This window comes from Gossypium hirsutum, chromosome A06 (genome assembly GCF_007990345.1).
Source record: "Gossypium hirsutum isolate 1008001.06 chromosome A06, Gossypium_hirsutum_v2.1, whole genome shotgun sequence".
NCBI classification, from domain to species: Eukaryota; Viridiplantae; Streptophyta; class Magnoliopsida; order Malvales; family Malvaceae; genus Gossypium; species Gossypium hirsutum.
In genome coordinates this window covers 116,936,353-116,949,923 of record NC_053429.1, presented here as the reverse complement: position 1 = coordinate 116,949,923, position 13,571 = coordinate 116,936,353, and positions in this window count along the sequence as shown.

The following is a 13,571-nucleotide window of genomic DNA, read 5'->3' as shown; positions in this document are numbered from 1 at the left end:
GTTAAGACCACTTAAGTACCAAGCTCTCCCTAGATCCAATCCTAGACATGCATATACCAGTTGCCACACCTTAACCCTATGACTTGTCCACGGTCTCAATTAATTAATTAAGTTTTATGTAGTCACCATATACTAGGCCTAATACCCCTACATACATGTATATAACCCATTAAGCCCAATCTTATTCAAATGGCCCATCTGGCCCAGTTTATATTCTCATGGCCTACTAGGCCCAATTCACCTTCATGTGGCCCATTAGGCCCAAATCATATTATACTCATGCTCACATATAAATTTTCTAACACATAGCATCACTTATCAATCTTTGCCTATTATAGGCACAACAGCCCATCATTTAGCCCATTCCAGCCCATTTGGCCAATTCTCAACCCAAGTTCACGGAATCGCCCGTGGGCCTCAGGCAACTTATCGGTTTCTTTTCTACAAGTGTTCGTGCACTCGTGTGACTACCGTAGCCCAACTTTCGACTTTTTGACATTTCAACTTTTCGGGTTTTTGGCATTTCGGCTTTTGCCAATTCATTGTGTGTGTGCAGTGTATGTACACACTTGGTAAGCAAGCGTGATGCGATCTTCTTAGCCCCAAACCTACAATCGTTATCACCCTTCGATTAATCGCACGTTTAATACATATCTTACTAAAAACCGAAACCTCACCTTAACCTTACTTGGAACACAAATCCCTAATAGCTTTTCCTTGATCACGTACTCCTTAGATCTGTATTAATCTTAACTATTAAACCAGAATCAGAGATGACTCGTATCCAACACAAGTCCCCTTACCTTAACTATAAACATTCGGCCACCTTAGCCAATGAGAGAGAGGAATACTTACCAAAACCGCAACACCTAAAGAGCAATTTTGGTAGAGAGCTAAGATCCAGGATCCGATGCTAATTCCCTACCACAGTTGATTAGAAAGAGTGGGGAAAGAATAGCGTAATAGATTCTTAGCAAAACCGATTGGAAGAATAACACTTACACTAGATTTGACCGAAGTAGAAGGAGTAGTGATTGCACCAAGGGTATTCGACTAAAGAGGTTCGGCCCTTTACGATTTGTATGGTAAAAAAGAGTTATTCGACTCTAAGGAAAAAGAAAGAAAAGTCAGTAATGAGGTAGAGGAAGAATAGAATTTGGCACAAGGAAGAAGAAAAAGAAAAAGAAAAGAAAGTAGAGGGTTTTCGTCTTTTAGAGAAAAGAGTTTCTGGTAACAGGGTGAAGGAAATTCAGCATTAGCTTCATACCTTGGACCTTGGACCTCCTTGCTAGCTATTAACGCCACCTCCCTACACTCTAAGTGGCGTCATTTAGCCACTCTTCTACAAGGCTTTTTGATACTATTTTCCCCTAACTTTATTTAAAAGCCCAACTACTTGCTAGCCCTGATTCTTTTAATATCTAAACTATAATTTCATCTATTCCTAGGTTTGAACTCAAACCTTAACTAAGACCTACTAAAATTATCGCTTGGATAAGATTATTAAACATAATTTTTATCAAAACCAAAACAAAGAAAGTTCAGGATTTCGAGATTTTTGGGTTTCGAGATTTTTGGGGTGTTACAACTCTACCCCCTAAAAGAAATTTCGTCCTCAAAATTCATACCTGATTCAAACAATTGAGAATATTGACATCGCATCGCTTCCTCAGGTTCCCAAGTAGCCTCCTCAGCCTTGTGATTGCGCCAAAGTACTTTGACCAATGGAACGGACTTCCTTTTCAATACTTTGACATCTCGACCAATTATTCATATGGGTTCTTCCTCAAAAGTTAGGTCTGGCCTAACCTCAATTTCTTCAACCGCCACGACATGTGAAGGATCCGAGCGATACTGCCTTAGCACAGAAACATGAAACACGTCGTGGATCTTGCTTAGTTTAGGAGGTAACTCCAGCTGATAAGCGACTGGCCCAATCCGCCTTACCACCCGATATGGCCCGATAAACCTTGGGCTTAGATTTTCCTTCTGTCCAAACCTTAATACCTTCTTCCACGGAGAGACCTTAAGAAAAACTAAGTCTCCCACTGCATACTCTATCTCTCGTCGTTTAAGGTCAGCATACGACTTCTGCATATTCGAGGCCTCCTTTAAACGATCTCGAATCAATTTCACCTTATCCTCAATATCTGCTATTAGCTCAGGGCCCAAAACTCTTCATTCGCCCAACTTTGTCAAACAAGTTGGAGTTCGACACCTTCGCCCATACAGTGCTTCATATGGAGCCATCCCAATGCTTGCTTGGTAGCTATTATTGTATGCGAATTTGGCTAACGGTAAATAGTCTTCCCAACTACCTCGGAACTCAATCACACATCCCCTCAACATATCTTCCAATACTTGAATCACCCTTTTCGACTGTCCATCAGTTTGAGGGTGGAAAGCTGTACTGAAGTTCAACCTAGTACCTAACGCCTTATGCAGCTTCTTTCAAAATTGCGAAGTGAAACATGGGTCCCTGTCTGATATTATGGAGACTGGCACTCCATGTAATCTCACAATCTCTGCCACATACAACCTCATCAGCCTTTGTAACGAGTAATCGGTGTGAACCGATGTAAAATGGGCAGACTTGGTTAACCGATCCACTATAACCCATATCAAGTCTTTCTTAGTAGACGTTAAGGTTAGCCCACTAACAAAGTCCATAGTTATCCTTTCCCACTTCCAGAGTGGAATCTTTACTGGCTGAAGTAATCCCGAAGGAAAATGATGTTCCGCCTTCACCTTTTGATAGACCAAACACTTACTTACAAACTCCACAACCTTGCACTTAAATCCAGGCCACCAATAAAGCTCACACAAATTCCGATACATCTTGTTTCTGCCAGGATGCATAGCATAGAGACCGCTATGTGCTTCCTGCAGAATAGACTACCTTAGATCATCGCCCTTTGGTATACACATTCTCCCATAAAAGCACAATACCCCTTCATTATTTATCCCAAAGCCCGTTGTCTCCCAACTCTCTACTTGTCTAAAACAAGCACCTAAGGTATCATCCATTAACTGCTTACTCCTTATCTGCTCAACTCACACCGATTTTACTTAAAGCCCCACTAACAAGCTACCATCGTCCAACAAGCTTAAACGAGCGAGCATAGCTCTCAAGTCTGACTTAACCCTACGACTCAATGCGTCAACTACCACATTTGCTTTTCCAGGGTGGTATTCTATTGTGCAATCGTAATCCTTCAATAATTCCACCCACCTACGTTGCCTAAGGTTTAGCTCCTTTTGGGTAAGGAGGTACTTCAAACTCTTGTGGTCTGAATAAATTACGTACTTCTCCCCGTATAAGTAATGCCTCCATATCTTAAGCACGAACACCACCGCAGCTAGCTCCAAATTATGGGTTGGGTAATTCGCCTCGTGAGTCTTAAGTTTTCGTGACGCGTACGCAACTACCTTTATTTCTTGCATCAATACGCATCCTAAGCCCACATGCGACGCGTCACAATAAGCCGTAAACTCCTTTCCAAGCACTGGATGAATCAATACAAGGGCCTCCACTAATACTTTCTTGAGTTTTCCAAAACTCTATTGTTGCTTGTCTGTCCAAACAAACAGTAAACCTTTCCTCAACAACTTAGTTACGGGTGCAGCAATTACTGAAAAGCCCTCGACAAACCGCCTATAGTATCTTGCCAAGCCCTAAAAACTTTGGATTTCTAATACCGACTTGGGTGTTTTCCAATCTAACACCACTTCAATTTTTCGGGGATCTACCTTAATCCCCTCAGCTGACACCACATGTCCAAGGAAAGTAACCTCCCTTAGCCAAAATTCACACTTATTGAATTTGTATATAACTGCTTCTCCCTCAAAGTCTGTAACACAATCCTTAAGTGTGCATCATGCTCATTCTTATCTCCTGAGTACACCAAAATATCATCTATAAAGACTACCACGAATCGATCCAAGTAGGGTTGAAAAACTCGATTCATGAGATCCATGAAAGCGGCAGGTGCGTTCGTCAGCCCGAATGGCATCACCAAGAACTCGTAGTGTCCATAACGAGTTCTAAAAGCTATCCTATGAACATCCGCCTCCTTCACCCTCAATTGGTGATATCTCTAACGCAAATCAATCTTTGAGAAAATCGAAGCTCCCCTAAACTGATCAAAAAATCATCGATTCTCGGTAGAGGATATGTTTTTTAACAGTTAACTTGTTTAACTGTCAATAGTCGATGCACATTTGCAAAGCTCCATCCTTATTCTTCACGAATAACACCGGTGCTCCTCATGGAGACACACTTGGTCAGATGAATCCTCGATTCAAAAATTCCAGAATCTGTGCCTTAAGTTCGACCAACTCCTTTAGTGCCATCCGGTAAGGAGCGATAGACACCGGAGCCGTCCCAAGTCCTTAAAGTAGGACTCTTAGCCTCTGTATTACTAATATAAGCCAAAAAAGCTTCGCATCCCTTTCGTACTAACTTCTCAGCCCTTAATGCCAAAATCACGTTCGATAGATAATTTCGACGTTCACCAATCACCACTACTTCCTTATCCTCTGTCGTTCTTAACACCATTTACTTTGCAGCGCAATCCAAGATGGCTCAGTGTTTCACCAGCCAATCCATACCTAAGATTAAGTCGAGCTCGTTAAACAGCAGCTCCATCATGTCCGCTAAAAAGGTAACCCCTTGGACTACTAAGGGTACCTCCCTAAACAACTTATTCACTCCTACGGACTGCCCTAACGGATTTACCACAGTCATCTCATTTGTAGTAATTCCAAACAAATCACCCATAGACTCAGTCTTATTACATGCAACATATGAATGCGTCGATCCAATATCAATCAAGGCTGTGTAAGGTAACTCGTATATAAACAACATACCCGTTATCACATCTGGGGCATCCCGTCTTCTTGGTGACGAGCAGTATAAACCAAAGCTGGCTGTCTCACCTCAGCATGGCCCGTAATTCTGCCTGGTGCCCCGCGTCCAGGTTTATTACCGTTACCGCCCCTGGCCTGTCCACGACCCCTTGGCAGCAGCTGTCTACCCCTTGGCGGCTGAGCACCACCTTGGCCCACTGTCGGCTCTCGACCTACCGTTCGGGGGCAATCCCTGATCTTGTGTTCCATAGACCCACAAGTAAAACAAGCTCTCGTCCTCTTCCAACACTCGCCTCTATGGCTTCTTTCACAATCAGCACAAGGTGGCACCCCTGGATTAGCAGCAGGGGGCCCTGCTCTAACTGGCCCATTAACTTTAGCCCTAGCCCTAGGCCTCTATCCAACACCAGAAGTCTCAGCCTCCCTTTTATTCCTACCCCTTTCTTTTTCCCGATTTAAGCACTCAATGCGTTTAACCTCCTCCGCTATCTTTGCCTTTTTCGCTAATTCTGAGAAAACTCGCTCCTTTTGTAGAGCTATCAATACCCTAAGGCTATCTCTAAGTCTATCCTCAAACCTCACGCAACGCTCATACTTCGTTGCAACCATTACTTTTGCATACCTACTAAGGCGTAGAAACTCCGCCTCATACTCCGCCACCGATTTGTTTCCTTGGGTCAGGTTCAAGAAATCCTTCTTTCTAGCATCCACATAGCTTGCACCCACATACTTCCCTCGGAATGCAACTTTGAAGAACTCCCAAGTGACTCGCTCCGATTGGGTGCCCTCTTTCACCGTCAACCACCACTGGTAGGCTTCTTCCCTAAGCACTGACACTGCTCCTTTCAACTTTTGCTCAGGTGAGCAGTCCAGGTCCTCCATTATCCTTTCTGTGGCCTCCAATCAATATTCTGCCACGTTAGGAGCCACACCAGCCATGCTCTTAAAAATCTTAGCCCCATTTGATCGAAGTCGCTCCAGAATGGACCCCCGATTTCCCGTGCCATTATTGGGCCCAGCGACCCTCTCCAAAATCCTTAGCATTGCTTGCGACAATGCATCATCCCTTGTGGCCCGATCGTACTGTCCATTCTCAGCCACGGGTAAGGCCGGAGCCTCTTCTACTCCAACATTGGGCACATGGCCTGACGCTGACGACTCAACCCTAATATTTCCGCGACCTCGGCCACGACCTATCGCACCTCTTCTAGCACTTATCATCGATTCACGTATTATCTGGATTAAAATTTTTATGAAGTTTTAGTTAGTTTCAATATTTAACCCAATGTTTTCTGAAAGTATTTAGAGAGAATATTGTTCTCGAAAATCCTCTACAGTTTCAGGATCCTACGGGCTTCAGTTCCACTCTAACAAAATCATCTAAAGTAGCCTTCTAACTATCTACTGTATAACAATTTAAACAAATTTAAGAATAAAAGTACTTACTTGGTTCGACGTCGGAGACTCGGTGTGCCGCTCAGCAAGACTTCTCCTTTTCAATTTAAAACACAACAAGAAATGAAGTAACAAGGCCCACTTCACAGCCCGTGTTTTGCAACCTCGGCTCTGATACCACTAAATGTAACACCCCAAACCCGGCTTGGATGTTATGGTCGAATTTGACGTGTTACATTGAAGTGTTTTAGCTAAAACCGTATTTTCATTGAAAACCCTTCTTAAGCAAAAGAAAACTTAATAAACACACATTTCAGTTGCAAAAGCCTTGTTTTAAGCATTTGATTTAAGAAAACTTATCTTTTAGAAATTAAGTTACGAAAACGTAGAAAACATACTATAATTTAGGAAACCCATGTTCAACTTCTCGTAATTACAATGGAAATAATAATGCTTCAAGTAATAATAGCATAATGAAAACCTTATTACAATCTGGTCTGAAACATACTTAATAAAATAAAACTTATAAGCTTTAAAAAAAAGTCTAAGTTTGTCTTGCTAGCTGGCCACCCAGAGTCCCTCCAAACATCGAACCGTCTACTGATCATCACCTGAAAATAAAACAAAAGAGGGGCTGAGTTTTCGCAAACTCAGTGTATACAACCCTCGACAAAAAACAAGCATTCAAAAAAAATCATCATACATCAAACATGCAATGCAATCCTATTCAAATTATCCATCCGCTACACACCAGCTCCGTCCCCCATCACAGCATATAGGGATATAAATATCAACCCACCCAGCCCATACACCAATGGTAGCTCAGTTACGGAACTACCTTTATTTACATATTGGGCTTTAAAAACCGTCGGTAGATCTACGATTGTCAGGCAACCATGCGATCCTCATATACTTCTTCCGTACTATAATTCCCACCCCATATGCAACCTAAGCAGAACATCATATGTACGCATGTCACATCCACAAAACTTATATTCAACACCTAAGGGTACTTTGGTCATTTTCACCCTTAGGGGCATTTTCGATAATTTTCCTTTAATTACGGCTAAGGTGAACGAATACTATGCACCAGGTAGGATTCCAAAGAAGAGGAGGTGGGTCGTTAAGACCGCTTACGTACCAAGCTCTCCCTAGATCCAATCCTAGACATGCATATACCCGTTGCCACACCTTAACCCTATGGCTTGTCCATGATCTCAATTAATTAATGAAGTTTTATGTAGTCGTCATATACTAGGCCCAATACCCCTACATACATGCATATAGCCTACTAGGCCCAATCTTATTCAAATGGCCCATTTGGCCCACTTCATATTCTTATGGTCCACTAGGCCCAATTCACCTTCATGTGGCCCATTAGGCCCAAATCATATTATACTCATGCTCACATACAAATTTTCTAACACATAGCATCACTTATCAATCTTTGCCTATTATGGGCTCAACAACCCATCAAGCCCATTTAGCCCATTCTGGCCCGTTTGGCCAATTCTCAACCCAAGTCCATGGAATTGCCCGTGGGCCTCAGGCAACCTATCGATTTCCTCCCCATGAGTGTTCGCTCACTCGTGTGACTACCGTAGCCCAACTTTAGGCTTTTCGGTATTTTAGCTTTTTGGCTTTTCGGCATTTCAACTATTGCTGATTCATTGTGTGTGTGCAGTGTATGTACACACCTGGTAAACAAGCGTGATGCGATCTCCTTAGCCCCAAACCTACAATCGTTATCACCTTTCAATTAATCCCATGTTTAATACATATCTTACTAAAAACCGAAACCTCACCTTAATCTTACCTTGAACACAAATCTCTAATAGATTTTCCTTGATCACGTACTCCTTAGATCTATAATAATCTTAACTATTAAACTGGAATTAGAGATGACTAGTATCCAACACAAGTCCCCTTACTTAACTATAAACATTCGACCACCTTAACTAATGAGAAAGAGAAATACTTACCAAAATCGCAACACCTAAAGAGCAATTTTGGCAGAGAGCTAATATCCGGGATCCGATACTAATTCCCTACCACAGTTGATTAGAAAGAGTGAGGAAAGAATAGTGTAATAGATTCTTAACAAAATCGTTTGGAAGAATAACACTTACACTAGATTTGACCGAAATAGAAGGAGTAGTGATTGCACCAAGGGTATTCGGCCAAAGAGGTTCGACCCTTTACAATTTGTATGGTAAAAGAGAGTTATTCGGCTCCAAGAAAAAAGAAAGAAAAGTCAGCAATGAGGTAGAGGAAGAATAGAATTCGGCACAAGGAAGAAGAAAAAGAAAAGAAAGCAGAAAGTTTTCGACTTTTAGAGAAAATAGTTTCTAGTAATAGGGTAAAGGAAATTCGGCATTAGCTTCATACCCTAGCATTCGGCACCTATTTATAAGCCTTATAGCCGAATTTTCCCATGCCCAATTCCCCATTCGGCTCCATCACTTCTCCCTTCTCATCTTCTCATTTTTCTCCCTGATAACCCCTTAATCCTTTCCTTAATTTTCTCTCCTAAACACTTCCCTTGGAGTCCACTTTCATGCCACTTCCATCCTTCTAGAAGGCCAAAATTACACTTCTAAAAACACTAAGCTAGGATTCGAACCTTGGACCTCCTTGCTAGCTATTAACGCCACCTCCCTACACTCTAAGTGGCATCACTTAGCCACTCTTCTACAAGGCTTTTTGATACTATTTTTCCCTAACTTTATTTAAAAGCCCAACTACTTGCTAGCCCTGATTCTTTTCATATCTAAACTATAATTTCATTTATTCCTAGGTTCGAACTCAAACCTTAACTAAGACCTACTAAAATTATCGCTTGGATAAGAATATTACACACGATTTTTATCAAAACCGAAAAAAAGTTCAAGATTTCAGGATTTTTGGGTTTCGAGATTTTTGGGGCGTTACATCCTAAATGCCAGCTTGTGTGAGCAAATTCATAAATGTCAACTTCTGTCAGCAACCCTAATCACTATTAGCTTGTGTGAGCACTATAATCTCATGTATTTGATTTAGGTTTACTAAGGTTCTCTCGGGCAAGAAAACGGTAACCTAATGAAAATGTAATGGTTGAAATGATTGAACATGAATTGAGTTACTTATGTTTTCAATATGAATATGAATTGGTTAGTATTTGATATAAGATGGAATTGTTGCATACATATATGATTTAAGCTAGAAGTCCTTGTTATGCAAATGAACTAACCTATTGGTTGTATTGTTGAATTACATATGAAAGTATAAGGATGCCAAAGGATGCCATGATATATACTAAGGTGTTTTAATTGCTTAATTTATTGTATTGTCAAGGTAAGTTAAGTGATTTTCATATAGACTTACTAAGCATTCAATATGCTTACTCCGTTACCTCCATTTTTTCTTGTAGATTGTTGACTTATGGAACATGTCAAGTGGATAAAAAAGAAGCTCACACTATCCTGTTCCTAACTCAGTAGTCTTTTAAATGTTTTAAAGCTCTATTTTGTGGTATGTACATAGGTGTTATGTATTTGGTTAATTTTGAATAATGACATAACTTGTCATTTATTTTATGCATGAATTTGCATAGCGGTAATGCTTGTTGATATGGTATTCTTTTGGTAAATGGTTTGAGTTGAGTATATGGAATTTGGAATGGTGTTTTGAATGTGAATTGATAATGCCAAAGATGGTATTTGGTTAATGGTTTATATGTATGCTTCGATAAAGGAATGTTATATTCAACGGTCGAATTAGTAGTATAAGTTGATGTAAGGATGACTGTAGATGTTTAAACATGTTTAAATATGTGTTAGGGATGTTTTTGTGTAGGAGAATTTGTATAAATATGAACCAGTTCAAATTGAAAGGTAACCATGAAATAGGTACTAAATGGCCCAACTTGTACTAAAAATAGAGTCCATGTTGCAACGTCAGGTAGTGGTTGTCACGACGAGCTCTGGGCTTCAAGCCACGGCATGGCAAGGAACCCTATAATCACAAAAAGGCCAAATCATCATGTCATGTCACGACAAGTTGCAATGAAGAACTCTCTCATGTCGTGACGTCGACCTAAATTTATGAAACTTTTACAAATTGGTCATTGCTCAATCTCAGGCTAACTTTAGAGCTTACATAAGCTTGTATAAGACCCGGTAAATGTTATATATCATGTCTATGGTTTGAAAGTTTTTGTATCAATACCGTTTTGAGATTCGATGTTTTTAAAATTAAAGAAAAATTGCCAATTATCAATACCCTCCCTAAGGTGTCGATATTTCACATCAAGTATCGATACATTCTATATTGTATCGATACTATAGGCGCTTAACGATCACTAAATTTAGGCATTAAATGCCTAAAGTATCGATACCTTTTTTGTAGGAGTCATTAATGCTTTAGTTTTTATACCCTCAAAGACTTAATTCATTTTCCAGCAACCCAAATAGTTGGAAATCAATGAGAGTCTATAAATACTAGCTTCCAAAGCTTCTACAAAAACAAGATAGATTATAAGAGATTAAGAGCTATAAAAAAACATTAAGAAATCTATAACCAACCATTTGTGCTTAAATTTTTCTTGTGGGCATTCATTGTATTTTCTTAGATCAAGTGTTTTTATTAAGTGTATACTTCATTTGCAAACGTTCTAATCTTGTAAGAATTGTTTCTTTATTTGCTTATTTGTTTGCTTTTTTGAAATGGTTTGTGTCTTAAGGTTTGGGTAGAAAACATGTAACACCCATATCTCGTTTCCATTTCTGAAATAGGATACCAAATATTACCAGTCAAGTTGGAACAGTTAATGAAAGAGATCATTCAGTTTCAAGTCTTAAATCAAGCTTTCGAAGCTCTAAAAATAAGTTACAAACATTTAGGGACCAAATCAGAACAAATTAAAACTTTCAGGAAAATTTTAAAAATTTTCAAGTTAGGGGTCACACAACTGTGTGTCCATGTCATGGGACAGAGTCCAACCCATTTGGCTCCAAACATGGTTGTGTGGTTAACCTACACGCTCGTGTGCATGAATAGTGTAACTCTCTGGTTTGGATCACAGGGTTTTGTTGTAGGCCGTGTACCAGCCCGTGTAACATTTGAAATACCCTTACAAGTCATGTCACAGGCCGTGTGTCTGCCCACATGAAAACTACACCTATACTATTTTTAAACAGGTTCTAGGCACACAGCCATGTGACAGCCTTTGTCTCAAGCCATGTGGGACCAAAAATGACCAATTCCAAGCTAAATTTTCACCTATTTGCTTAAGAGTTTAAACATATTCAAATACACACTTTCATAGGCTAAAAACCATCTTCAAACACATTCAAAACATGTCAATGGATTCAACCTATTTATCAAACCAATGTGCCCTCATTGACACCACAAATCATTTCATAACATTTCATCTTCAAGGTTTCATATACAAGATATAGTTACACATCAAAACATCAATTCATTTCAAATCATAATCTCACATATTGTCAATATTTTCTACCATCAAGCTTAACACTTAAACTTAGATGAAACATGCATAATTTCATTTGTCACAACCATAGCACAAACTTAAGTAAACTTGCTCAAACCAGGATTCAACATCATACATATAAAGAGGTCCTAGTACATGCCATATATACCAAACTAAAACAAAGTTTACCAGAGATCTCCTAGATAGTGTGTGTTGATCTGAACTTCTAAGCCTTCAAAATGTAATTTACAAAATAAGACAAATACAGGTAAGCTTGAATAAAGCTTAGTAAATTCATTTGTATATATTGATAAACCTTTCCATTTAAACATAGTAATCAATTAAAATTAAATGTTGAAATTCCATAAAACACAACATTTATCATAAATTAATGATCAGTATAGTAGTTCAATATATTCAGTGGATAATGCTCGCTTGAGCTTTACTTAGTATATCAGTAGATTTCACTCGATTGAGCTTCTTCAGTATATCAGTGGATAACGTTCCATGAGATTTATTCAGTATACCAGTAGATTCTTTTACTCAATAGAGCATTATTTTCAATAGATTCAATAGGTAAGGCTTGAGAGCGCATACGTTTCAGAAAATTCAGTAGGTATGGCTCGAAAGTGCATATGTTTCAGTAGATTCAGTAAGTATCGTTCGTCTAAACACCAATCAGTATATCAATGGGTAACGCTCGCTGATCTCATTCGGTATATAATATAACATTCAATAATAGTATACTAACAAAGAGTACAAGGATTATTAGAAGCATATATAAATGCTTGAACTTACAAGATTGATTTACAGTAACGACTCATAGTATCTAAATCAGTTATCAATGTCATTTCAATTCATTATTTCCATTTCCAATTACACACATCAATATAATCCAATATTATGCAATTAAGTTCCTACAACAGATTTAAATATTCACTAAAATTAAACCATACAAACTTACCGGACTAAACTACAACAACGACAAAGTACAGGGGCTATTTGGTAACTCCTCTTTTCCTCGATTTTCCACTCGTATAGGACAAAAAATAATAATTCCATTTAATTCACTAATTCTAACAGCAAAATTTATTCATTTTATGTAATTAAGTCATTTTTGACATTTTTATAAAATTGCCCCCAATATTTTATTTTTATACAATTTAGTACCTAAGCCCAAAACATGCAATTTAACCAATTTCAAATAAAATAAAGTTTAACTGAACTATATAAGGCCTCTCTACAGCCCATAATTTTTGTTATTACACAATAAGTCTCTGTAATTTTATCTCTTTAATGATTTAGTCCTTAAACATTAAAATTACCAAAAATTACTTTACAAAATAGTCTTATCTATCAACCAAACTTAATATTCTACCATAAAACTTCACGATTCAATGGCATCATCCAAAACTTTTGATAGCTTTATGAATTAATCCCTGAGTTAGCTAGATTAAGCTAATACAAGCTCAAAAACATAAAAATTACTAAAAATGGGCAAGATTTACCTATTCAAGCAACGAAACCTAGCTTGGTCGAAGGTTTCTCCTCTCAACAATGGTAGATTCAAATTTTGAAGGAAGAAACAAAAAGATGATAGCCAATTTTGGCTTTTTTTTAGTTTCATTTTACCTAATTTCGTAAATTATTATTATAACCTTACAATTTCAATAAAATTTCAAGTAATTAGCCTTGCAAACCGTCCATTATCTAATCAAATAGTATAATTTCTAATTAAGGAGGGTTTAATTGCACAACTGGTTCTTCAATTATTTTAAATTTTAACTAAATAAGCTTATTTTCAATTTAATCCTAAACTAATTAGGACTAAATGAGC